Source organism: Parasteatoda tepidariorum, chromosome 5, assembly GCF_043381705.1.
Source record: "Parasteatoda tepidariorum isolate YZ-2023 chromosome 5, CAS_Ptep_4.0, whole genome shotgun sequence".
In the NCBI taxonomy this organism is placed as follows: Eukaryota; Metazoa; Arthropoda; class Arachnida; order Araneae; family Theridiidae; genus Parasteatoda; species Parasteatoda tepidariorum.
In genome coordinates this window covers 51,919,050-51,944,266 of record NC_092208.1, presented here as the reverse complement: position 1 = coordinate 51,944,266, position 25,217 = coordinate 51,919,050, and the positions used below count along the sequence as shown (strand labels likewise).

The 25,217-nt window shown below is 29.6% G+C and overlaps 1 protein-coding gene across 3 annotated transcripts in view; it reads right to left on the bottom strand.

Moving 5' to 3' along the window:
- LOC107449127 (cell adhesion molecule 1) overlaps window positions 1–25,217 on the bottom strand; it is a 73,804-nt gene that overhangs the window by 48,173 nt on the left and 414 nt on the right. The window contains exon 1 of one of the 3 annotated variants that reach the window (XM_043055345.2): window positions 12,244–12,377. The exons of the other annotated variants lie outside the window; for them this stretch is intronic. The gene's annotated coding sequence lies outside the window, so the exon portion shown is untranslated. Of the gene's footprint in view, window positions 1–12,243; window positions 12,378–25,217 lie in introns of those variants that run through there. 3 annotated transcript variants of the gene reach the window in all.

Sequence of the window (25,217 nt, the reverse complement as noted above, 5' to 3'; positions counted from 1 at the left end):
CTTTCCAATTCGAGTAAAGTAGCTAGTTTAAATATTTATAAGGTAATCAAAATACTTTTACACAAAAACCATGATAAACCTATTTAGAAACTTAGTTAGACCTATAACCCTGTATAGAAGTAAGTGTTGCAAAACTGAGAAAAACATTTTGAATGTTTACGGGGAAAAAAATTTTTGATTTGAAAAATATTAATAGTTGGTGAAACCATTTTAATGCTGAACTATACATGAATTTCAGACATCAGAATATTATAAGATGACTTGGAAAGGTTAAACATTTAATAACCCAAATCCAGTTATGATAGTTGCGGTGCGAAATGTATATTTTGTTTAATTATAGGAAAGTAAACAAAGCCACCTGCCATTTAGCGTAAACTTTAGCTGCTTGGCTCCAATCTTATAACAAATTATGTTAATATGACTAGAGGTTACTGCGTAAAGAATTGCCAACTCAGAAAAGAACATGTTGAAATGGATAGGGCTTTCACGTTTTCCTCTACAATCAAATGCTAAATAATGTTTAAAAAAAATTTTAAGCGATAGAGGTCAACAGGTTGTAAGATTATTGTAGCGAGAAGAATTCAAAGTTGAAATCTGACGAAGACGGCATTCGCCAATGACAAGAAAGAATATGAAGATTAAAAAAAGATGAAATTAAGAAAAAGATGAAAGATGGACAATGCTGAATAGTTTAAAAATAAAAAATAAAAATCGTTCATTTATAAGGGCAAATGAAAATTAAATTTATGATAACACATAAAAAACTTCCTCAGTAAAAACACTTTTTTTTATGATGATTGTTAGCAAATATGATGATGATTTTAGACATCTGCCCGATTTTTTTCGATTCTGATTTGTGAGATAGCCACAATAATGAAACTTGCAAAACTTGACTTGCTTTCAATAATGAAATAGGAGATCAGCTGAGAATCTAGGCATCTTAGTGATACTTATTGCTTTTTTTTTATTTACTTTTTGAAAATTTTGTTTTGTGTCTGGAATTGTTGCCTCAAAACATTATTTACACCTGAAGACTTGTCTCTTTTTTAAAATAATTTCACACAAAATATAATTTGTAACTGGGAACTTTTTTTTTGGTGCATAATCTAAAATACTTTCATATCGCGGATTTCAAATGTGCAATTGCTAGATTTTTTTTTCCAATTATATTTTAGCCTATTTTTTGTCGAAATTTGCAAGTTTAAAAATATTATCCACAGCAAGGGGTCACGTACATGTTGCAGCAATTTTTAGGGGAGTTAGGGCTCTTCACCAGGACACAAACTTCTTAAGAACCCATGCCCGGAAATATCGTCATAATCTGCTAGGGGCGCTTTCTAATTATGAATTGTTTCTTTATGTCCTTATGAATAAGTCATAGTAAAAAAGCGCCCCTAGCCGTGTGCGACGACGTTTTCAGGCAAAGGTTCCTTTGCATTTTAATTCTGATGAAGTGCCCTAACTCCCTTAAAAGTTTTTCGTGACATTTACGTGATCTCCTGATTTATATAACGTTTTTCAACTAGTACATTTCAACAAAAAATAGACTAAAAATGTAATTTAATAAATCTGTAGCTTTTGGAATGAAACTAATTTCATATATGAAATCCCTCGTCACACCCGAATAGACAAGATCAAATATTTGTATAAGTGCAACAAAAATTTGTTCACCAGTGTTATTTGTTATTTTTCACCACATATAATAAAATTATAATTACCTTAAAAACTATTGAAAGAGCGTTGCATCGTTAGACTCAAAAATGTTTATTTGTATTATTCTATGCCATATAAATTCATAAAATCTAAAATCAAGTCAAAATAAGTAAAAACATTTCTAAGATATAAGAATTTTAAAAAATTTTAATTTGAATTCTTTTTTTTTCAGGATCTGTTCAGCTGATCCCGTTTAAACTTTTGATTTTAAATTTAATTAGCGTAATTTAAGAGAATATTAAAGGTTTGAAATCATTAATAATTTAAAATTTAAGAAGTTTAAGTATTTCACCAAAACATTTGTGTTATAAATATATATTTTTATGCATTCCCTCTACTATTAGAAACAGCAATATACAAGTTAATATTAGAAAGACTGAACATTGCTGTATACATAAAGAAACTGAAGGAGCAAGTTTGGCCCTTCCCAGATTGTTTGAAAGTAGAGCAATTAGAAATACAAAATCTTAAAATATAATCATAATTTATGTATAATCATAATCATTTAATGACAACATATTATATGTTTGATCATCGAAATTCTATGGTATTTTATTTGACTTGGTGAACGAAAAGATATTAATAATAGGAATACTGTCTTTTCAATTCTACGTATTATTTTCTCAGATAATTGAGTTTTATCTTCCCTATGAATAATAATTTTAGATAAGTTGAAATACGTTTGTTTTTTCATTGAAATTGAGGTACCTTATTTATACCAAAAGGTACCTTATACTTACTACCTGTCTTTATCAGATACCTACCAAAATACCTAAAAGGCTGTTCTGGCTCCTATCGTCCTACTAGGAATAAGCTTCTATCTATACATTTCTACAAAGCTAGCACATAAATGATTAACTAAGCCCTTAAATTTGGTCAAACTTTGAAACGTTTTTAATACTCAAGTTTTTAAGGTGGTTAATTTTTTGATTTGCAACACAACAAAAAACGAGAGAGGCCCTTCCGTCTTTCTATCGTTATTCAACTGCTATTTGGATCTTAAAGATTTCGACAAAACCTTTCTCATATCTTGAGTGTCAAAAATTCAAATCTATCAAAAATTATCATCTGTGTTTTTACACTTAAAACTCGTATGATAGGGCATAACATTTTTAAGTTTTATTTTGTGCACTATGCAACATAACAAGCAAGTTATACGTACCATTGATTCTTATTTTAATTTTACTGTGCACATTTAAATAATTCGAACTTTATGCTGCAATTATTATTTTTCTTAAAGCTTCTATTGTGCTCTTAGTATATTTTAATTAATAATTTAAGGCAATTAAACTGCAGCAAATCTCAAACCAAAATTCGCAATCACTAAACAAACTAGGATAAATAAGTTAATTGCCATTTGCCCTTAAGGAAGGCTTCGCTTTATTATTTTTCATCAAACATTGTTTGGTTAGTCTTTTAAAATAACTGAATAAACAAACTTAGATCGTTGCGTTTGTTCCAAATAAAACAAAATCAGAAAATAAGCATTAACTTTCACTACGTTAACTACAGCACCGTTATCGAATACATGAATAATGTAATATCACGCCCTCCAACATTCAGCTTGACACGATTTTGCGCCATTACGTTGCTGGAGGTCTCACTCTAAGCACGTTGAGGTAAAATTTACTCATTATTCAAGACTTTAGTTCAGCAGGCTGTAGGGCTGTCGAATATTTATGGCGAGAATTCTCTTGATCTGAATTTGTGCCAAGTTGACGAAAAAAAGAATATATATCTTACACGTTTTATTGCGCCTTATTAATATTATAAGACATACTGTCGGGAGAGAAAAATATATAAACATGGTAAAACCTCCTCAATATGTGATTACCATAAATGAAAAACCATACGAGAGTATTGATTACTAGTCATAGAGAAATAATTCTTGTTTTTATCGAAATGGCGTTCATAATTTAATTAATTCAAATTTTAATAACATTCAATTCGTTGAAAAGATGACTTTTTGAATGATTAAAAAATGTTGATATTAAATTAGGAGGATATTTCGGAAGATATATTTTTTATAGCACAATAACGTGGGTCTTTGGATACTTTTTTATTGAATATTTTAACTTTGAAGCAATAGAACTCTGTAATAGTTCACTCAGTGGCGGATCCAGCAGGATGAGGGGGTCATAGGGGTCATGACCCCCCTCAAATTAAAAAAATTAATTTAAATAATAATTTTTTTAATAGTTTACAAAGGAAATAAAATATTTCAAAAATTATTTAAGGGGCACCTAGGTAGGTTGGGAAAATCGCTTTTCTTTCCTATCTAATTGTGTTTTTCACTGTTTTAAGACTTGTAAGCAGTACTTGAAGTGCCCAACGATCATTCCAAGATTATTAATGCCTGTGACATCGATTTGTACCCATCAGTCAATATGTTTTTGAGAATTTTAATAACTCTGCCAGTTAGTGCAGCAACAGCAAAACGTTCCTTTTCAACTCTTCGACGTCTCAAAACTTAGCTTAGAGCAACTCAAAATCAAGAACGATTAAATGGACTCACATTATTAAACATTCATCCAGAAATTGATTTGGATGTTGAAAAAATCATTGACAGCTTCGCCAAAGTTTCTAAAAAACGCATTACATTTATTATTTAAAAATTTTGAATACTTGAATTATTTATGTATTGTTCTATTGTTCATTATGAAAAAAATAAATGAGAAGACTAGCATCAAAAACCCCAGTTTTTTTTGAAAAAAAATATACTGTGGGGGGAGGGATCAGAGTCTATGACCCTCCGCAGGAAAAATTTCTGGATTCGCCCCTGAGTTCACTGCATTGCTGTTGTTTCTAATGACACTTGGACAAGTCAAACTCGACAGCCATTGGCCTTGCGAATTAGGCCAGGAAAGAGCGCCATTCGTTTGATCAGAATACACGGGTAAAAGTGTGACTTAACTCGGAACCCCAGCAGGAGAAATGGCAGCGCCACTCATTCACGAGGCCACTTCCACGATTTAGACATAGATCTGAAGGGGGGAAATTTTTCCTTAGATGCCTGTACTGCTTAGATGCCTGTACTGCCTCATGGTACTGCCTAGGAACCGACTACAGGACTTTTGATTTCACAGAGTTTACGGACACGCACATCGCGTGTATTTGCGGCTTTGAGGATTGAACTCCGGTCCCTCCAGATCGAAGTTTTATGCTTCTAACCATAGTGCTACCACAGCCCTAATTCCTTGCAATAGTGTTTGAAGGTATTTAGCTCAAGTGTAAGATTCATCTATAATGATGATTCAAAGACATTACTGGTACATGCCCGCACAACACTAACATGAGTTAGATCGGATGATATAAATCGGATGGCATTACTCACGTAATCTTCGCACCATGCTCTCTACCCTCTCTATCTTGAATGCATTTTCCGACTTTGAATCGAGGGAATTCCGATCCATTAGAATAAGCAATCAGGCCTTTTAAATAGAAAATTGAGAGCCAAAAGCAGAAATAGGTTAAAACTCGGACCAACCGACCACGCCGGCAAGAAAGCCATTTTTTTCGACTAAACTTTTGCAACTTACAGTGAAATTAGTTTTAATTAATGTCAATAGAGCCCTAACAACTGTCTTCTCGCCCGTTGTGGTATAATGACCGGTTTTGTTTAGGTATTTTATCATGATATTAAAATCATCCATTCTTTTGACGGAATTGGTAGAGGGGTTTGCGCTAGATTATTTTTCAGGTTTTTTCGCTCGTGAGAGTGAAGTTCGAATCTAGCCAGCCGAAGAATCCCCATGCATTAAATGGTGACTGGTGCATGTTAATTCTGTCGGGATCATAAAGTCCTCCAAGTTCCCTTTACAAATTAATTCATCTGGGGATACTGAATTGAAGATAGATCATTCTCTAAATTAGGTCAAAATTAAGATCTGAAGATGGATGAAAAGCGGGTGAATGAGTTATCCCTGTAAAACGAGTTGTGGCGTATGTATGTTGCAAAATCATATTCTTGGCCATATACGGCACCACTGAAAAGCGAGAAGAGCACCCTCTGCTTTTGAAACAAGAAGTGCATCTTCTGCCCTTTCCATGTGCCCAAGCCGGCTTGCTGGTATTGGCAATTGGCATACATAACAACAACAACACAGGTTATCTGGTTACAAATTCTGGCAATGCCTTATCTTAACATTTGTACTGTAAATGTAAATCATATATAAAAACTTATTCAAGGAGAGAAAAAGAAATTTCCTATCTGAACAGTTATAATGATATTAGCACCTCATTAACGAATAAAAAATAAAATTACTTCTCGTTTAATTTTTCTCATTGAACCACACAATATGCAATTCAATATGTATTCAGCATGTTTAATTTGATTCTCATGTGCAAATGAAATAAATGTTTGTCAGGTTAAAGAAATTCCAAGCTTTGATGATTATCTTTTAAATCGCTCATTTCCGTTAAATATATATGCTAACAAAATGTTCCTATATAAAATTATAAGAACTAAATATTTGATCAGCAAAATTTTCTTCATATTTCGTAGAAAATGTCGACTTTTAAGAAGAAGAAAAGACAATCATAAAAATCACGGGCTTACTGAGTTAAGTTTCTTTAGTTGTTAGAAGTATTGACTCTTTAATAATTATTGTAGTTTGAAATTTTAATTGCCTCTCTCGAGGTATTTATTTGAAGTATTTGATCTTGTGCTGAAATTGACGTCAAAAATTAAGAAAAAAAACTATTATATTTTTTTTTCTTATTTCAGAATTTTGACACCCTAATATGAAGTAGCTGCAGCAAGAGAATAAAACATAAAATATAATTATAAAAAAGCATAATTTGAAAGAAAGAAATGGTTAATCCTGTTTAATATGTTCTTATAACAGTGAATTTTTTGTAATTCCAGCATAAACTCCTTTAAAACAGACATTTGAAACATGGATTTTTTTAAAACAATCCAACCTACCTAACGGAACATGTAAAGTACACCCGTTAAGTATTTAAATAATTTTCAGATTATTTCTTTACATAGAATGCAACTGGAAATTATTTTTTAGTATTTAATGGTTTTTGCTGTAAACTATTTTCAATACATTTTTTATTCTTCAAAAGAAGACAAAAAAAATAAATAATGAAATCACAAATTAATAAAAAATAATTTCCAAAGCACACCGTAACATATCCAAAATAATAATATTAATAGAATATTACCTCTCATAAGCATTGAATTGGTAACATTTCATACATTCACATCATTTAAAATTTGGTGAACCATTAGTAGTGACATTTAAAGCCATTCGAAGCAACAAAAATGCCTCTGAAGACCTATTTCAGGACGGCTTAAAATCACAACCACTATAAACAACGTTTTTCAATCCATTAAACTGTTTTATATCTTTCAAGAAAAATTTAAGAGGCTCTTTGTAAGAGTTTCGAAATAGCTAGCCAATTTAATGCATTTTTAAACCATCAACCTAATGACTTATTTCAAACTTAATCGTTTTTTATCTCATTCTTTTAAAAGTATCCAGTGTATTTTCATTACTTTTTGAACCCAAACTCTTACTCCCTTGATTCATATCTACGTATTTACAATTTAATAAGTTTTTTTTTAATAATTTAAAATTTTAATAAGCACCTTTGAAAATTGCAAAACTTTAGGTTTACAGAAAAAAAAACATAGATGTTTAGCCTTGTGCATCGAACTTAGTCTCTACCACAAAAAAGACAGATTTTAGTATGAAAATAAGTTTTGATATTTAAAAAAAAACAAAGATAAATAGAAATGTATGGTTTGCTAAGTTATGTTTTGAGAATTGAAGAATTTATTTGCACCAAATTTTAAATTAGTTACAAAGAGCATTAGATTATAACGAAGAACATTGAATTAGTTATAATTAATTACAAAACTGATCGAGAGAAACTTTAAAGCAGGATCTAGAATTTCAATTTACCCAATAATTACGAAAACGACTTAGTTCTAAGGGCAAAATCCAAAGACGTATAACAGAAAATATTGTTTATCAATTTTACAGTCAGCAAAGTAATATATTGACCAACTTTGGAGCTAATTTTGGAATTTATGGAGAATAAAATACTTATTTCATTAAGCAAACCACGGCAGATCAGACATTTCTGAGACCCAATTTTTACCCCATTTCAAATCATTGGCGATTTTTGTAAAACCCAGATTAAATTCGATTTTATAATCAAAATAAAATTTTAATGCTGGTAATTTTCAATTAAGAAAATTCATTCAGAAATTCAAATACTAAAAGCAACATAAATAATACAGTCAATCCCGCTTAAACCATTGATTCCAGCCAACACTATTCAATCAGACGAGTTATTCGATTAAAAGGGGAGTGCATTATTCAATTTTAAATGCTTAATTTTTACGAAATTTTACTTTTTATTGGTATTGATTGCATAGTGCAGTGTTTTGTCTTATAAATAAACTCAATTTTGTGATCTATAAACAATTATAATTTTACTGTCCGAGTTAGTATTATAAAATATAAATAACATTTAAAGTTTTATAAAAATAAATCTATTCTAATGAAAAAAATAATACAGTTACCATAATATAATTTCATTCCTTTAGAAAAAATATGTATTTGAAGACTGTTTTTATAGCTGTAATTCATCAATTTATTTTATTTTCTTTTTATACTTTTTTTTAAGTTTAACTTCCAAGTTTACCATTTCTCTTTTTACTAAGTCTTTCATACCTTGCGCATTCATTTCGAATACTTTAAGAATTTTTTTTTTAAACTATTTCAATTTGGGATTTTTGAAATTTATTTTTTCCAAAATATTGGTTTTCTTTTTCGATTATTTCAAATCATTCGTCTTCATTCTCATCTTGTATTAGCTGGAGTAAAGCAATGATTATTCAACTTCAGAGAAAAGCATACTGCAAACTAGTATGTTACACTGTTAAAATTTTCGTTCTATAATTATGGTAAAATAACTGGCAGCTGTCTGTGTCCATTCGATTAACCGTAAAGTTTACGGTAAAAAAACATTATTTTCCTTTATGGTTTTGAAACCATTTACAAAAAGTATGGTTATAAAACGATGAATATAAAACTACACGGTTTTTTTAACCATTTACAACTAGCATTTTTCAAAAACGCAAAAAATTTTTTTTTTTATCTAACTAGGCATAGGAGTTCAGTTTTTCATAAGGTAATGGTAATTACAGAGTGCCGGACACTGCAAATTCTCCATGTGGTGAAGGAAATTGAAGAAATATTGTGGTGTCAGAACTAGGACTGGATCTCCAGTTCTGCCGGTCATGACATTGCCAGATAAGCCCGATCGGCTATGATATGTACGCAGTTGCATAGAACTAAGTAGCCTCATTAGGTGGTTCTAATTGGTGAGATAAAATTCTGGTTGTTTAACCGTATTAGGTGAACGCAGTCAATAAACAGTTTTTCTCAAACTTAACAGTTTTTTTACCGTTTTATTTACGGTAATTTGACTGTTTTGATCAAATATGGTAAAATAACCATTCAATGAATTGTTATTTAACCATTTTTTCCGAGAAATTTCTAACAGTGTAGGTTTTTGAAACTTTATTATCGAAACTAATAGCACACCAGGAGGGAACCATAAGCCTTCACTGGAAAGCAAATTACTCTGTACCTTTTTACATTCTATATTATGTGTAAGTGAAGTGAGTCAAAGAGGTATAAAATCGCCTTCTTACACTCCAATGTATAATTGTTATCAAGATTTCATTAATTCTTAAACTTTATTCCTAACACCTCTTCAGAGCAATGAAGGAACAGGAAGATCCTATAGAAGTGACCACATATTGTATTCTTATCTTCTTAACTGAAAATTTCATTCTAGTTAATGAAACATTTGTTAAAAATAAACAGATTTTTTCATTTCAGTACCTCTTTATGCAATTAAACGAGGACTGGAAGCAACAAATATCCGTTTGAACGAGGAAATTTAAAATTAGTTTCATATAAAATGATTCGGTTCCATTAAATTTTATTCGTATCAGCGGGTTATTCGATTATCCGATATGCAATTAAAGGGGGACGACAGTAATAAGTTTCTTGAATTATTTGAACTTAAAAAAAAAATTCTAGTTACAAAAAAGAAATGCAAAAGGTACAGCGAAAAATTTCATATATATTGTATATTATTTTTTTCGAAACATTTATTGTAGTTATTATAATTTTGTTATAATTTTATTGAAATTTATTTGAAAAATTTTATAATTTTTCCTTGCTAACAGTATTATCTACAACCAAGTAAAAGAATTATCTCTGAGAAAGTAAGTGAAACAAAACACTGATAATAAAACACTACCAGAATTGTCCTCGTTGATCCAGAAGAATAGCCACCAAGAATGATTTGTTATACAAGAAAGTTATCTATTGATACAGGCGAGGAAAACATCGCGAATAAAAAACTGCTTCTTCTACTATCACACGAATGCATTTTCTCTATCCAAAGTAATTTTTTGGCGGAAAAACCTACTTGGAGCAGACAGCTCATAAGAACTTAAGAATAGTGGCTTAGCTTCTACTAAGGTTTTTACACTCTTTGGTAGAAAGAAAACTCTTTCACGCATTGTATGAAAGCTCATATAGACTGCGCGTCATCTACATATTTGTCTCATGTGGCACTAAAATTTCTCTGTCTCAGTTGGCAACACTTCAGTCGCATGTTAATGCGTTGGATCTGTTTTAAGATTCTACTGATCCATGGTTGCCTTTTAAAAATATGTTAGTATATAACACATGCTATAGAGATTTTTCAATTTAAAACTTACATGCATCTAAAATATAAGTTTTCTTGTTTTCATTTTTGTTCGAAGTTATGTTATTATTAACATTTCTTGTCATATTTTTTTGTAAAGTAGGTGATATGAAATATTTAGTGGCAACACAAGATAGTGTAAACCTTTAGATTAGCGAAGATGAATTGAATTAGATGCGAGAAGGTAATCAATAGTTATGAATGGGATATCTGCAAGTGACGTAGTGTGGGTATCTCAATCTTGATTGGTTGTTGAAACGTGGCATTTTTTTTACGTCAGCAACTGTTCTTTCCATTCTATATCGAGTAAGCCAAGCCAGTCAGGTATCAATTCTCTTAAGTGACTCATTTTATATTCTTTCATAAAAATTCTTTTGCAAAGATTTCAATTCTTTCGCTATATATTTCCTACTTAGCACGATGCCAGTCACGAAGCCATGTAGGACATAAAAAAAACTAATTATGCATCGAAGTTGCAAGGTACACAAAACAAAAATATATCACAGTTACAATGAAATATGTAAACAAATAATAAATTTAAGTTAAGTAATAGACGCTGATGAGAAAGAATTATATTTCAAAAAATTCTATGTTTGATACTGCTCTTAGTTTAATTAATTTCACGTCAATTAACATTGTGGAGAAACTTGGTATAACTTGCTTATAAACGAAACTTGCTTATAAACGATCAGCTGGCGCTGACATCATAGGTCACATGTTTGGGTATCTGTGATTTCCTTCTTCTTGAAGAACAAGTACCCAATTGTAAAAGATGAAATAGTCAATAGTGATTCAGCTGTTGTCTACTTCAAACTTTTGAAACTATTAGCAAATTAATTTTTCTGTGTAGTTAGATCAAGTATTAACTTAAATAATAGTTTATGTTTTTTCCTGATATTTTCCAAGAAAAAATATCTTAAACTATGTTTTGTTTATTTAAATCAGATTTTTGAAGCATCATGCATGCTGCACATTTTTTTTAAATATAGATATGAATTTAGACTCTGTCACTTATGATTTGGGGTAGTGAAGAGTCATGGGTTTGCAAGTTCGTAAGGGGGACGAACTAATCTCAAAAAGCAGCTAGTCTTACATGAGTATGCATTCAATATTTTAGGGCAGTCCAAAAAATTATGTGTTAATTATATTCCTTGGTTATCTTTCTTTTTCCAGCAAAAAAAAGCAAACAGTAATATATTTTTGAAAAAAAAATTTTAAATTCGCTTTAATTATTTTTGAGAAATTTTTTGAGATAAATCTAACTTTTGCCTGCCTTATATAAGAATTACAAGTAACATATAATTTGCCATTAAAAGTAAAAAAATTTAAATATTTATTCCTTTAAATGCTTACATAAGTTTTGAAAATCTTTGAACCGGTAATTTTAAACATTTTAATATTCATTGTCATCATAAAAAAAGGCTAAATAACAATTTATTTAATTGTTATTTTACCATATTCAAACAAAACAGTCAAATAACCATAAAAAAAGATGGTATTCAAACAATTAAGTATGAGAAAAGTTACTTATTGACTGTTTACACCTAACACTTTTGGACAACCAAAACGTTTTGCCCTTCATATGAAGCCAAATCATTAGATCCTTTCTCTGAAAAACTTTGTTTCTTGCAGCTAGAAGGTTCCTGTTAATCTCATGAACTGCTAAATTTGAATTCCAGCTTTGACACAACAATATTTCTTCCCTTTCTTCAATACATAGAGAGTTTCCAGAGTTCTGCAATCCCGAGTCGGTGATCTAGACTATTAGAATACGAAACTCACCTTCACGCATGGATGACAGCTGCTTAACACATAAAGTCTAGTCGCTCATGATTGCCACCAGATAAACTATTTAAGCCACATTTCACTGTCCATTTAACAAAACACAACTCAACCACATCCTTACTCCAATTTTCATTACCAAATGAAAAGTCTAACATTACCTATCCAGTAACCAATATCCAGATAAATTTTCTTTTCATGGTTTTGAAGTCATACTTGGTGAAATGGCTACAAAACCGTATAGCATACCGTACAAAAAGCCTAACATAACCTGACTCCTATATCTAGTTAAATTTCATTTTTGTTGTTTTGAAACTATGCTAGGTGAAATGGCTACAAGACAGTATAGTTTTGTACTTACGATATTTTAACCATACTAGTTGTAAACGGTTTCTAAACCGAAAAGGTAAAAGAGTGCTTCTAACCGTAAACTTTGCGGATAATCGAATGCTTAAACTGCTACCTCTTAATTTACCTTAATTGTGAAATGAAAATTCTAACATTAATTATGTAGTACCCTTAACACTGCTTTTTTAACTTAAGTTTTGACAAAAATTCTATTTGTATGAAATATGGAGCATTCTTATGAAGCATTCTGTTTATTCTAGAATTCGGGTCACACTATCACCTAGGCACTTCAGAGTTCATCTAGAGTGTTTTCTGGTATGAATGTTTCCCCTATTTAAAGCGGAATAACTTCTTTCACAAGAGTTACGGTACGAAACTACAGAACTTTATATGAACTACAGGAAGTTATGAAAAAAATAAGAATTTTTATCGTCTTTATTGACTCTTTGCATCCAGATTTCCTTTGTAAGCGAAGGCCATTTTGCTCTTCTCCACGCTAGAGTGTTCCAGTTTTTTACACTCGCTCTCAGTGCTTTTAAATCCTCATTAATGAAGTTCATTGACCTTAATCTGTGCGTGTCTCTAGTTTGAATTCCATTCGGTTTAAAATCAAAGAATCCGGATACTAAAATAGATGAACTTCATTGGCCGATGTGTCCAGCAAATTTGATTCAGTTTAGTTTAATGAGGTTAATAATATCTGCATTTCTATACGGCCTGCATAGCCTTACTACCTCTCTATGCAGCTTGTGTCTTCAAGAAATAATGATATTCACTGCTCCTAGAGTTCCTCCCAAACTTATCTCTTAGCACCCTGACCGGTCTGCAAGTAAAAAGACTTATTTTAACCTGCAGTCTTTTCCGCATAGCAAAACCAGTTTTCCCATGTTATAAGATAGCAGGGCTAAAGATAAGATGGAGAAATAATGTATTATAGGGAGAAACATTCACCCAATTTCGATCAATTGCTAAATCGCCGATGGATTAAAAACAGCTAGCCGATTTTCGTGTGATTTTGTCCTTGCCCAGAATTTTATATGTTTTTTATTTTGCTGCATACAATTTATATGTTTAGACATTACTTCAACCTATAAATTGCAAAGATTCAGCCCTTATCATTAAAATACAGCACTTCACCAACATGATAATGCTTCATTCCACCTGCTTCATAAAGAAGCCCTGCTGTCATTCTCACAATAAAATAAGCAATACAAGAAACCATAATTCAGCAACAGAATACCAGGATCAAATACTCTTAACTTTGATAGAATTTAGGAAATAACAATGGATGTTTTACCGAATAATGAAATTTCTTAGAAAGTTTTGGAATTCATTCTGAACTATTCCATCTCAAAACCCTTTTTTTTCTACTCCAAAAAATAAAATTCTATCTCAGACGCAGTCATCAAAGGATTCATGAAGTACACTCTACTTTTACCAAAAAAAATCCTTTTCATTGCCTGTAAGATATGGAAGGAGTGTATATACATCTAGATAGCTTCTGACTAGCATGATTAATCGAAAAGAAACTTGATATTTGGAACAGAAACTTGAGTTTACGTTATTTTTCAATTCAGTTTTATTATTTTTCTTTCCCTTAGTTTTAATGTTAAGCACGGGAAATGGTTACAAATTTGAAAAGAATCATTCAAACAAATTGAAAAGTAAAGAAAATGAAAGGAAATGGAGAAATGAAAGCAAGTAAAGAAAATGAATCGGAAAGTACTGGCTTTGAGTATTTTTTATTTACAACATAAATTTTTCTGGGTGTTAATTGTGTGTGAGGTTTTGTAAGCTATCTTTAAAATTTCACCTTAAAAGTGGTACAATATTTAATAATTACAAAACTACTTTTTTTGACAAATCGGTTATAACCTAAAAAAAGTTGTTAAATTGCATCATGTTTTCGTTCAAGTTATCACATAGTCAATCTTCAGTTGGTTAAAGAAGAATATTATTTATCTCAGCATTGTGTTACACAGAAAAAATTCCGGATCGATGTATAAAAAAAGTGTACTTTAAACAGTAAAATCAATTTTACTGTAAAATCCTTTTTACAGTAATTTTTACATAATTTTTTTTTATTTCAGTGATTCGGTGATTTTACAGTAAAGGTGACTAAAAATTACGTATGTGTTTGATTTTATTGTTTACTATAAAGGTGGATTTTACGGTAAAAAGTACTGGTACCCTGAATGCCGGTAATTTTTACCGTAATTTGATCCATATCTTTTTAGAGTGTAAGGTGGTGATAAGGAGTATGGATGTGATTCAACTCACTCAAACTTTTTTAACACTATCTAAAACTATCAAAATTTCAATTTCAATTAAATCTATATGTTTAGTATAATTAAATCGAAATGTTTAGAAATGAGTATTTTAAGATATGATGTGCTTATACGCAAATCTACAGTGTCAAAAATTTAGAGCATTATGATTTTATTATTTATTTCTTTTCAAAACCTTAAAAACTAGGAATGAAGAATAGAACATTTATCACAAAACCCACACATTCAAAACAGTTTTTAAAATCTCAAAATACCACAAAATACATTTTTTGTAATATCATACCTTCTGAAATTACATTGTGTACAGAAAGTCTACAAGACAATGAAGAAAACTATCAAAAAATTAATAGTGACGTATCGATTTAATTTATTACTCCAGGAAAAATGAGCATTGCAAAACATCGTACTTTAACCGAGAACATTCAACACTTTTATTTTAGTAAAAATTCGAATGTCTGTTTTATTTATTTCTGTCGTTAAAAAACTGACATTTTTATCGCACAAAGAAAAATTGTAACGTTTTCATATTCTACATAAAGATACTATAAAAGTACAATGGGAAAATTTCAAATTCTTCTTAAATAAGTCAAGCGTATCAAAGTATTTTGAAGTTACTAAAGCGACAAAAAAAAACTTTGTCGCGGATATTTCGGGAAAAAACTGAAAAATAAAATCACAAATTATTTGGAACAAAACTGGATTTTTCATTTGATTACATCTAATCGATTTTCTTTATCTTTTCAGTTTTTGCTATTCAAGATGTGCTAAAATATTATATGTTAAGGAAAGATAAAAGCTTATCATATATAGATATATTCTAACAACATATCTAAAAAGTAAAGTACTAAAAAATGCTAATTTGATCTTACAATGAGCTTTTGATTGATTTTTCTGATTAATTTTGACAGGGTTAAAAATTGCTTCTTAAGTCTTTTGGCATACATATTTTGTTTTCTATTTCATTATAGTTTTTTAAATATATCAATAGATTCATTCTCAGAAAACTTGGTACCATATTTAACCATTACAAAACTACTTTTTTTTGACAAATCGGTTATAACTTAAAAAAAGTTGCTAAATTGCATCATGTTTTCGTTCAAGTTATCACATAGTCAAGCTTCAGATGGTTAAAGAGGAATATTATTCATCTTAGCATTGTGTTACACAGAAAAAATTCCGGATTGATTAATGAAAAAAGTGTACTGGAAACAGTAAAATCAATTTTACTGTGAAATCCTTTTTACAGTAATTTTTACAGAATTTTTTTTATTGCAGTGATTCGGTGATTTCACAGTAAAGATGACTAAAAATTGCGTATGTGTTTGATTTCATTGTTTACTGTAAAAATGGATTTTACGGTAAAAATTACTGGTACCCTGAATGCCGGTAATTTTTACCGTAATTTGATCCATATCTTTTTAGAGCGTAAGGTGGTGCTAAAGAGCATGGAAATGGTTCTACTCACTCAAACATTTCTAACACTATTTAATACTATCGAAATTTCAATTTCAATTAAATCGATAATTGATATTAATTAATTTTTACTAATTTGTGCATAATTTTAATTCATTAAAATTCCTTTCCCTACATATATTCGAATTTAAATTAAATTTTTAAATTGAATTTACTAATTGTTTTCTTTTAGATAAGATACATACAAATTTATACTTTTAAAAAAAGGGAAACAAAGGCCTCATTTTATCACACTTGTAAGGAAGCATAGCAAATTTCAAGAAATTTTAAAACTCCTCTTTTTGATTATAATTTATAATGATACATATAATTTTGATGATGAGAATTTATAATCTATTAAATTTTGCTATTTGAAGAGGTAATTTAACAATGTCCATCCTCCCATTTGTACATATTTTCAAAATTCTCCAATTGTTTTATCTTTTTATAAAATAACTTACTAAAACCTGACTTATAGGATAAACGATGAAATAACAAGACTATTTTTCAAGAATCTAAAAATAAGTGGGAGTGTAGGTTCCAAATGTATCCAAAATTTTGGACACATTAGGAAATTTTAATGTTTTAACTTGCTTATAAGAAAACGTTGCATTTCTAAATTCTAAACTCAGTGGCGCGATAGCCCATAGAGGGCCAATGCCTACTGTGCCTATCTCAGTTTTTTCACCCTTGTGCTCTGGGGTGCAAGAGCAGATGTTCCGGTCTTCAACAGAACACGGAACCCCCAGTGTTTAGTCCCCAAGCATGCTTGGTACTCATTTTATTGATCCACTGAAGGAATGAAAGACTGAGTCAATCTTGCCTGCCCCGAGGATCGAACCAAGGACCAGTGGTACGGGAGCGCTAATACACAGTTAATGGGCGCTGCGTTGCTACGTTTCACAGAATTCAAGCTTATTTCATAATAAAAGATTATCATTTTTAAAAGAATTCAGTACAGATTTTAATACAAAAAAAATCGATTATTTGCAAAATATAATCGTACTTTAATCTAACTTTAATCTCGAGTGTAATGAACCATGTTATGAAAGGGTTTATGCTACGTAAACAGAGTTATGAAAGTATTGTCTAACTATCTTGTCCAATCCAGGGAACCAATCAGATATTAGTAACTCTCAGTAGAAGCTAACATCATTTTTATAGTTGGAATAAGTCATTGTTGTGATTCATTTTGTAAAAAGAGGACAATTTTTATGCAATCAGACTGCAAGTAGAAATTGTTGTAAAAATTTTTTACATATAGTAAAAAAAAAACAATAACATTAAGTAAAAAAATAGAATGGACACTTTGAAAGATATGTAAGATTATTGCGTTACGAGAAAGTGGTCATTCCGTTATTGAAATTGCAATACAGGTGGATGATTCACTGACTACATCTGGGATCTGAAAGTATTTTTTACGATGTCAGGAGACGAATTCAATAAAAAGCAAAGCAGGAATGGCTGAAAAAGGTACATCACATCTGCTGATGACAGAAGGAAAAAAAAGACTATGTCACCAAGATGGAGAAATGTCGTCAACGGCGCCATCAGAAGTGATCTGAATGATACTGCTCTGTCTATTCCAGAACAATTGGGAAAGATTAACAGATGTTGGAATAGGAGATAGAATTTCAGGAAAAAAAACTTTACTTCAAATAATAGCAGCTCAAGAAAAGACTACAGTTTGTAAAGGATTACATTACTCTGACAAATGATCAGTGTTTACAAATTATATGAAGTGAGGAAACTAAGACAGTGTAATTTGATAGTGAAGAGCGAAAATCTATGAAAAACTTTATTATTGTTATGATTTGGTCCTGCATGTCATCAAATGGTAATGGTTTCCTTCATGTCATCGATGGAAGTTCGATGCCATCGATTGTACATACGAATTTTCATTTTGCTAAACGTAGCATTTTCTATAAGGAAAGTATACAAAGCTTTTTAAAGAATCGTGATAGTGAAACTTCGCAGGTAGGGCGCATCATTAGGATTAAGAATTGAACAGGAACTCACAATCGATAATTTCATTGTACTTCTCCAGGTATGCTTACCTATTATAAACTGTTTCTAGATGTATCTTTGAACAGATATTTTTATTTATCTATATTATCTTGATTTCATCTCTTCTAATAAATATAGTTGAAAAAGGCATTTAAATTAATTCATTATTAGACTTTTATCTTAATTTAAAGTTTTGACGAGCTTATCAAATTAGTCGCCAAAACTTAAAATTATTATGAAAAATCTAATACGGAACAAATTTAAATGCCATTTTCAATATTAATCATTAAAAAACACGAAATCAATATAATTTAGATTGACAAATGAAGCTCAGTAACACTAAGAAACAGTTCATGAATGGTATGAGCCTCATTTCCACATTTGCAGTCAAGCCTTCCTATGCCATTCTTAATCCTTATGATATGCCCTGCCACTTCCCCTAGAAGTATATATATACATAAAGGAAAAGAGAGAAAAAAGAAGAAAATTAAGAGAATTAATAAGTTTGATTTACTAGGCATAAGCTTCAAGTATAAAGAACTCATAAATTAAGTTAAAAATATAGAGTAAGCATAGAAAATAATAAAGACTAGTGAAAATAAAAAAATCAAAAAATATTAAAATTAAGTATTTTTAAAAATAGTTGAAATTTTTTTTATTTATTTTAAAAAAATACATATATTATTAAAAAGTCGGGAAAAAATATTTCAACACAATATAAAACAAATTCTTGTTTTCCGGCTTTTTAATACTTTTTTCAAATAAATTTTGAAAAATATTTTATTTTAATAATTTCTCTTCTCTTTTCATAAGTCTTTATAATTTTCCATGTAATATATATATATATANTTTTGAAGCAATTTTATATCACTTCCTTACAAAATGTTCGCTCCAAAACTTATTCTCCAATAGAAAGACCCCTTAAGTAGTCGTAGAGTATTTTAATTATAATTAAAATACAGTCGACATTTTTCTTTTAAAATTTTTAAATGTTTTTAGAAAATATTTACTTACATGTATCTGATTCCTTATCTAAAACATCAAATGTATCAGGAGAGCTTAAATTGCAATTTAAATTCCGTCAAAATCTTTCATGCAGCTTATGAAATATATACCAAATATTTTGTTTAAAGCATACCTCCTCTTAACAAAAAAAAGAGATGCTTGGCGAATATTGATATAAACTGTCAGAATTGTGCTGTTTCAGCTCTTCAATTTCGATTCAATGGTTGAAGAGACCTTTCAACAGAAAATATTCGAAATGGAAAAGGTAAGAAAAAAATTGAAAATATTTCTTTCCGTCAAAGGAATTTTTTTTTTCACTTTTAAGGATTCATAATAAAACATTAAGTCAATGAAAATATTAGATTTCTTTTATTTCAAGTTTTGTGCTGAATGGCTTGCTTTGGTTTTTATGAACAATTCTTTTGAAAAAGACTTTTTCTAATAACAGTTCTATTTTTGTTGATAAAAATTGCTCTATTTTAATACATTTTGTTATATTTAAAAAATATGTTTCCTAATGAAAGTTTGGATATGCTTTAAGAAGAAGCAGGTAACGGTTATAAATTGTTAAACCCGTTCTATAGCTTATTAATATTAATTGCATCAGCTATCTCTTATGTTTTAGAACAGTAATTATGTATAATGTTCATGAATCTCAACAGATCTTTATCGTAAAAAATATACACTCAAATTTCCCGAAACTTTCTTTGTTTTTGACGAAATCGTTTCCTGGCAAATGCTCCGAGCATAATTTTCATCAATAACTATCGTCACTTTTTTGAGAAGACTAATTTCGTCAAAAACAAGGAAACACATTTCATCCTTCTAATTTAAAATTTTTTAAAAAAAGCTAGTAAATCCTAAGTGATAAAAGTAATAGAAGTGTATCTAACTTTTCGAATAATGTCCTTATTGTGGGTACCATGTAGGTGGATCGACGTCTTCTAAACAGCACAAAAAGGATAGATAGAAAGGAAATGAATAACACCCATGCCTGAAGCGGGATTTGAACTCGAGATCTTCTTGGTACGAAGCACACTATTTGAGCATAAAACAGGTAAATCGGACTGTTTCGTCGCTTTATTTTCGATTGTCTACTATTCATTCTAGATGCCTATCTCCCGCACTACTCTACGATGAGATTTCGTTTTGAGGAAAAATTTCTGTCACATATTCGAGAGTTCACGTTTCGTCACAAATCACGTGATTTCGTGACAAAATGAGTCTCGAAATTGACGAGATACATCCTAAGCATTTCTGAATCATCAAAAGTGAGAGTTTTATTTCTGAGAGTGTTCCAAACCATGCCTGAGTGGGATATAATTTGTGAATAAGACAGAATATGTGAATAAGACAGAACGCCAGAAGGATCAGTTGACGCTGCGACAGAGTTATTTTTACTTATTTTTTGTTTAAACAAGCAATCCTAACACTAGCTTTTAGATATTCAAGTGATGAATCAACCATATCGTATTCACTTTAACGTGCAAGTTAAAATGAATACGATATGGTTAATTCATCACTTGATTTAAATTGTACTATTCATCGCAACATTTGAGAGAAAGACTTTGCGGAGTATACTTGGTGGTGTAAATGAAAACAATAACTCGAGAAGGACATTTAACTTTGAACTGTACAAGATTTATAAACAACCTGATATTATTAAATACACAAAAATAAATAGAATGAATTGGATGGCCCACGTGATTCGAATGAGTGATGACAATACAATAAAAAAGATACTGCTTTTTAGACCCACTGGAACAAGAAAGCGGGAAAGGCCGTGGTTGAGATGGGCTGACTCAGTGGAGTCTGATTTTCTCGCAATTAATGAAAAGAATAGGAGATCAAGGGTGAATCAGAAGTCGTCAGAAGGCATTGGCTCACATTGGGCTGTCTGGCCAACTATGATGATGATGATGATTCATCACTTGTACTAAATTTGATTGTACAATACAACATGAACGAATATTGATTCAATGTAATATTTTATTAAAAATTGCTGAAAATTTTCACTACGCTATGGTGTAAAGTACCTATTTTATGGAGTACCTATATTAAAATACTCTATAGTAATGTACCTATATTATGGTGTACATATAATATACCCTATACTGATGTACCTATATTATGGCACCTATATTAAGAAATTTAATAACTATCTCATAAATCCGTATAGCGATTGTGCATCTGTTGTTGAGCGACTGTAATAAAAAAATTAATTTATAATTTATCACATTGTCAAACGTCTTTTCTAGTACATTTTAGCTCTGCCTAAAAGAAAAGAAAAGAAAATCATTGAAACTATTGGAAAATTTATGTTAATAAATAAATTATTAATTCCTTATCATAGGCGTTATAAATTCCGAAATAATTTTTTTAAGCTGCAAAGTATATTAAAAAGTTACGCAAACGTATTGAATGTACCTTTTGTAGTAAGTTCCTAGTTTATGAATATTCACGTATGTCCTAGATTATGTTGGTATACATGTGAGAGCGTTTGGTAGAGATTCATATTTAGCTTTTCACTTATAAAGCAAAATTCCAATGTTTTGAATGCATATATATATATTTACTTAAAAATTTGTTTCTTTAATTCTTCTGTTATAATATAAAATGTTATTTTAAATAAAATATTTTTAACAGTAATAGATAATAACAAATATATATATAATTATATAACTTAAAATTATCACTTACTTACAAATAATATCAATACTTTCCGATACATCACAAGAAGTGAAGTTTTTTTACCCCTAAAGGGGAGCGGTAAAGAACTTAGGAAGCAATCAAGTGGTGTCAAAAGTAATATTATATTCAAATTAAATATCTCAAATTCAGTTTTAAAAAAATTTTGATTAATGTCAACACTGAGAAAAAATATGATAAAAACTGCCGGAAAATAATAAAATAATCTTTATGAGAACACCAAAGAGCTCGGTAATTTTTACCAAAGGGCTTTGAAAACGATTTTAGTAAAATAAACACTAAAATATGGTTTTATAATAAAATATGGTTTTTCTCCGTTTAAGATTCAAGGAAAAGTCAGGATCGAGCTCTTCGGAAAATTCTGACTTGTAGTCGTATATTTTAACTACTGACTCTACTACAATGTTATAGTTTAAGATTAATGATGGAACACTATGGAATATCGAAGGCTGTTTTTCAAAACTCTTTTTGTCACGTTGTAACCGTTGACCTCATTTGTCCCACTTAGAAACTCATTGTAATATGTCCCAGTCGTAGAGCGAACCAATCTCTCTCTCTCTCTCTCTCTCTCTCTCTCTCTCTCTCTCTCTCTCTCTCTCTCNAAAATTTGAAGCAAAAATAAGAATTTTTTTCGATGCGGGAATGATGAATAATGAAATATAAGAATTTTATCTAATTTATAGTCATTGCAAAAATTAAGACACACACTTCTCTCTTGTAAAAAAATTGTGCATTGTAGAAATAGAAATAATACATAAATAATAAAGAAATAATATATAAGTAATGAAAAAATTTGAAGCAAAAATAAGAATTTTTTTCGATGCGGGAATGATGAATAATGAAATATAAGAATTTTATCTAATTTATAGTCATTGCAAAAATTAAGACACACACTTCTCTCTTGTAAAAAAATTGTGCATTGTAGAAATAGAAATAATACATAAATAATAAAGAAATAATATATAAGTAATGAAAAAATTTGAAGCAAAAATAAGAATTTTTTTCGATGCGGGAATGATGAATAATGAAATATAAGAATTTTATCTAATTTATAGTCATTGCAAAAATTAAGACACACACTTCTCTCTTGTAAAAAAATTGTGCATTGTAGAAATAGAAATAATACATAAATAATAAAGAAATAATATATAAGTAATGAAAAAATTTGAAGCAAAAATAAGAATTTTTTTCGATGCGGGAATGATGAATAATGAAATATAAGAATTTTATCTAATTTATAGTCATTGCAAAAATTAAGACACACACTTCTCTCTTGTAAAAAAATTGTGCATTGTAGAAATAGAAATAATACATAAATAATAAAGAAATAATATATAAGTAATGAAAAAATTTGAAGCAAAAATAAGAATTTTTTTCGATGCGGGAATGATGAATAATGAAATATAAGAATTTTATCTAATTTATAGTCATTGCAAAAATTAAGACACACACTTCTCTCTTGTAAAAAAATTGTGCATTGTAGAAATAGAAATAATACATAAATAATAAAGAAATAATATATAAGTAATGAAAAAATTTGAAGCAAAAATAAGAATTTTTTTCGATGCGGGAATGATGAATAATGAAATATAAGAATTTTATCTAATTTATAGTCATTGCAAAAATTAAGACACACACTTTAAAAGCAAAGTTACAATTCGCTTAACTTCACAAATAATGCATAAGCACAAAAATAATTTGGATTAAAAATTAATAACACTGGGAAGCATTTTTTTTTTTTTTTGCTTTTATACAAATACTTGATCTTGCCTAATTTGAGTGTGGGGATTTCAAGCCTGAAATTAGTGTTACTCCTAAAACTACATATTTTTTTAAGAAAAAGACCCATATTCGGAAATGTCGTCGTACACGGCTAGGGGCGCTTTCCTATCATGACTTGTTCAGATGCACACGAAGAAATAATTCCTAATAGGGAAGCACTCCTAATAGTGTATGACGACACTACCAGACATTGGTTCCTATTCAATTTATTTCTAGTGATGTGCCCTAACTCCCCTAGAAGTTTGCTGCAACATTGATGTGACCACCTGCCATATATAACGTTTTACAAACTTGTATATTTTGACAAAAAATGGAGTAAAAATGTTATTTAAATAAAACTGTAACTTATAGGGAGGAAAAGAATGCAAAATTGAAATCGACGACGGGAAAACATCCAAGATTCGTTAAAAAAATCGCATGCAACAGAAAACAAATAAAATTGTTACCCAGTGCTACTTTTAACAAAAACATTAGTTTATTTATCTTTGCTTGTAAATGAATTATATACTTTCATAAGTACGTAAAAGAATTACATACTTTCATATGTAATTATATACTTTCATATGTACCTAGATATTAAACTTAACACCTAAAACCCAAAATTTTGGTTAAATATATTTATTCTTAATATGAAATTCGACTTACACGGATATTTTCTAAAAATCTTTGGCTTTCTTCAAACGGAGTACTCACAATATTTGGAAAAAAATATTTAAAAAAATCGTTTGATACATATTACACTTTCAGATTAACTTTCAGATTGTTTAATTTTTAATCAAGAAATGCATATAGGAAAAGTCATAAAATTATTTATTTAAAAACTTATTATTTTCAATTAAAATTAAATTTTTTATCTTACCTTTTAAAATTATTTTTTCATTTCACTTTTTACACTCATTATTAGTTGCTTAACCCTTCTTCACAAAATCCAAAATGCTTGTTAAATATATGTATTTTGAATGTAGAAGTAAACTTACTTGGATAATTCAAGAAAACCATTAGCTTTTTCTTAAAATATAAGACAAAGAAATTCAATCAATCAACAAAAATTCGTTTGGAAAAAAAATATGAATAATAATTAAAAGTTTATTCTTTTTAATTATAATCAACAAAAATGCATGCAGAAAAAGTCAAAAATTATTTTAATAAAAATTAGTTATTTTAAGCTGAAAAATTAGTTTATCTTAAACGGGAAAATTTTTCATCCTTACTCTTACAAATCCTTCATATCAGCTGTTTAAAACCAGCTCAAAACCAGCTGTTTAAAACCAGCACCAAAACTCATGTTAAATATATTTTGCCTAAATGTAGAATAAAACGTCTATGGTTATCTTCTAAAAACTGCCAGCTTTTTTCTTGCAAAATACTCAAAATATAAGATAA